This window comes from Diabrotica undecimpunctata, chromosome 4 (assembly GCF_040954645.1).
Source record: "Diabrotica undecimpunctata isolate CICGRU chromosome 4, icDiaUnde3, whole genome shotgun sequence".
In the NCBI taxonomy this organism is placed as follows: domain Eukaryota; kingdom Metazoa; phylum Arthropoda; class Insecta; order Coleoptera; family Chrysomelidae; genus Diabrotica; species Diabrotica undecimpunctata.
The window spans coordinates 135,574,933-135,578,623 of NC_092806.1; the positions used below are offsets into that span (position 1 = coordinate 135,574,933).

A 3,691-nucleotide genomic window follows, 5' to 3' on the forward strand; every position below is an offset into this window, starting at 1 on the left:
CTAAAAATCCACTAAAGCTCCCACATATATTGATTGAAGAATTTAATACATGTGATCTTCTTGCATATGTAAAACAGCATATTAAATTTAAATGGGATAAACATTGGATTGAGTTCGGTGAAATTACCGGCACTAATTTGTTTAAATTACAACCAACAGTGGCTGCGAACCAATTTTACAAAGTTGTTACACTAAGTAGAAATACAGTGTCGACTATCCTTATATTAAAAGTAGATCATGGATGTTTGCAGAAGCACCTACATAAAATCGGAGTTCTACCAACAGACAGATGTGAGTGTGAAACTAGTATCGCCGATCTAAATCACATATTCTTTAGCTGTCCCTTACAAGTCAATACAAGTACATGGCTGCTTCAAGAGTTGCTGAAAGAAGGTTTAAAGACGCCATTTAACTTAAATGTACTATTAAGTGAAGATAATACAAAATTTTTTGAATAAATACTAATATTTGTATGTAATTACGTGGCTACAGGTTCTCAAGCAAGGCTAAAATACAAAAAAAATCTAACCCCAAAGCTATGCCACCAGCTCTCCCCATCACAGGACATAACGAATGATGAGGAGGCTTATGTACTGAACTTTACTTTGTATGCCGTGGGCAATGGGACATTCTCTGTCTTTCTTTGTGAGGTTAGGCCACCTAAATTTAGGGGTAGCTATAACAGCTTTTCTTCCTATGATTATTGTATTTAAATGTGCATCAAAACTCTCAGAGAACTTATATATTGTTGTGACTAGAAACAGATCAGAGGATTATAATAATCATTACTTAGCAGTAGAATGCGTAAATTATGAAAAACAGGAAAACACTATATTCATGGAAAAATATCATAAATGAAAAAAATGAATTAATCTTTAAGTCAAAAATCAGATACGTTGTTAATATGACATTTTGACAAATTGATTGGGTTGGTGAAGGTATAAGAAGTAACAAACGATCCGGATAACATACATCAAATTAATATCGTTAATATTTTCATACATGTGTGTGTTTTATATTTAAAAACACAACGTCATATAAGTACAATCTATACAAATAAAATTAATATTCCACTGTTGGAATTTTCCAGTAAATGTTATGTACATCTCCAAATTACAGTTTGTTTTCATCTATAACAGTTTCTATGTAAAATATAACTATAACCCAAATCTTTCGGTAAATTTTTCGTAATTCTTGTTTTTAAAAACCGAAAAACAGCTGTTATACTCACTCTGTCAATATTACGCGCTCTATTAAGCCTTTGAAAACAACTTTCTAGGTATATATTCATTAACCGCTTTTACATTTTTATTATTACAGTTTTAACGAGTAAGTCAATTTTTGGCTAAACGAAAATTAATTAAATTCGAAAAATGAAATTCACAATTGTATTTTTGGTTTTGGCACTCGCTTTCTGCGCTTACGCCCAAGAAGAACAAGCACCATTGAGCCCAGGTAATGTGATTAGTAAATAAAACATATTCATTGAGTATATAAATTGATTTTTTCCTTACCTATAGACTAGAGTCCCAAAATTTTGATCTTTAACTCCCTCTCCTTTTTTGTTATATCTTCTGTCCATACCATATATCAGTATTTTATTTATGTTTGATCTTGAATCTGCAACTAAAATAATATCATCTTCAAGCACAAGGTTGTTCATGGAACCCTGCTCGTTTACTTTATCCGATCGTACCCGATTCGTATATTTGCAGTATCCTAAAGGAGTTCCTATTTAAGTTAGAATATTCACCAGTTAATATTTTAGAACTACCATAACAGATATTAATCGATTTTCAGCAACTGAAGCAACCACTGGTTGTAAATGTACTTAATATATGGGGCACATTATTTTGTAAAAAAATAATCATAATAAGTATTATGTCGTCTCGTTGTGTTATCCTGTTGAAACCAATTCTCTTCATTGATAGTGACTGGCGATTGACATTGAACGCGATGTTGGTCCTCATCTTTAACAAAATATCGACAAATTTTTAAGAATATAGCACTGTTTATTTTGACGTATATTATATCTATATTGTTTTTAATAGTTTTTACTTAATTTATAGAACAAGTTGTTGACCTCGTCAAAGAAAAGAATCCCAACTTAGCATGCATTAATCTGGAATGCCGACTTTCCTGCGGAAACCAAGGCTACAAATCGGGATACTGTGCTGCTGGAGTCAGCTGTACATGTGTAGGACCTTTGACAGCTTAAACTCGTTTTCAATGTTTTAGAATATTTCAATTGGATTTTATCTCGAGACCTGATGAACAAAATTGTGTAACATGAAATAATGTAAATTAACATCAGTATTATAAAATAAAATAATAAAGCAGTAATTCTAGTGTTTATGATTTAATGAATAATTTACAATGAAAAATATTAAAAAAAAATAATAAAAAAAGACAAAAAGAGAAATCAAACGATTTCTACCTAGCGAAACCGAATTCAAATTTTTACCACTGTGTTTCCTAAAATTTGCGAAACAAACAGCTGGATAAATTACTCGGCAAGGGAATCTAAAATTGCATTCCACATGCCGTTCATCCTGGTCAAAATTCGTAGTGAATTCAGTTTCTGGTACTCCAAACGAAGTAAGTAATAAAACATAATGACGGTATTAGATTTTTGTTTTGATACAGGGCAGCGACAACCGCTGATACGTATTTCGACCTCCTTAGGTCTCGTCAGAACGGTATAGCCACTGCTCTGAACCAAAACAAAAATCTCTCCCGTCCTAGACAATAGTTATTAAAATAACTATATACGGACGTAACTACGCCATCTAAAAACAAAAAGAGAAATCAAACGATTTCTACCTAGCGAAACCGAATTCAAATTTTTACCACTGTGTTTCCTTAAATTTGCGAAACAAACAGCTGGATAAATTACTCGGCAAGGGAATCTAAAATTGCATTCCACACACATGCCGTTCATCCTGTCAAAATTCGTAGTGACCGATCGTATACCGTTCTGACGAGACCTAAGGAGGTCGAAATCCGTATCAGCGGTTGTCGCTGCCCTGTATCAAAACAAAAATCTAATACCGTCATTATGAAAAAAAGACAACTCCATAATATAAGCTTCTTTAACGTATACTCAAAGGAAACCAAAGGATCATAGAACAGGAAGAAAGTAAATATTTTGATTAAGGTACACAATAGATGTGCTTTAAAAAACTTAAAGAACTTATATATTGCCGCAGACAGAGGCAATTCCGCGCAAATGATGGACGACACCGAGTAATGGTTGAGCACATTATAAAAAAAAATAGAAAAATATTACATATATACTAAAAATGTTACGTTGCATACATAGAAAAAATAAATTAACGTTGTAGCTTTCAGATGAGACACGTGAAAAGTATCGAGACTAATGAGAGACAGGGTGACTCGGTGACTCGTTAAGCCGACTTCTCTTTAATATTATAATGGACGAAATAATACAAGCAGTACGTGAAGTTTATTGTTACATAATGTGGAACAAAGAAATCCAAATATTATGTTATGAAGACGACGCCGAATTAATCACCGAGACAGAAGACGAGCTCAAAAGGATAACACACATCTTCAATAAAACAGCCAAGAAATACAATATGATAATATCAGCAGAAAAAACCAAACGTATGACAACTTCTAAATACCCATTACGATATAAAATCGTACGACAACAAAGCTTAAAAGCAAG

At 32.7% G+C, this 3,691-nt stretch overlaps 1 long non-coding RNA gene across 1 annotated transcript; it reads left to right on the forward strand.

The window, feature by feature from the left end:
- The first annotated feature begins 1,182 nt into the window (after positions 1–1,182).
- On the forward strand, positions 1,183–2,343 carry LOC140438431 (uncharacterized). Its single transcript, XR_011950525.1, has 2 exons — positions 1,183–1,455; positions 2,070–2,343. It is a non-coding gene; the product is annotated as an uncharacterized lncRNA (long non-coding RNA).
- Positions 2,344–3,691: the final 1,348 nt, after the last annotated feature.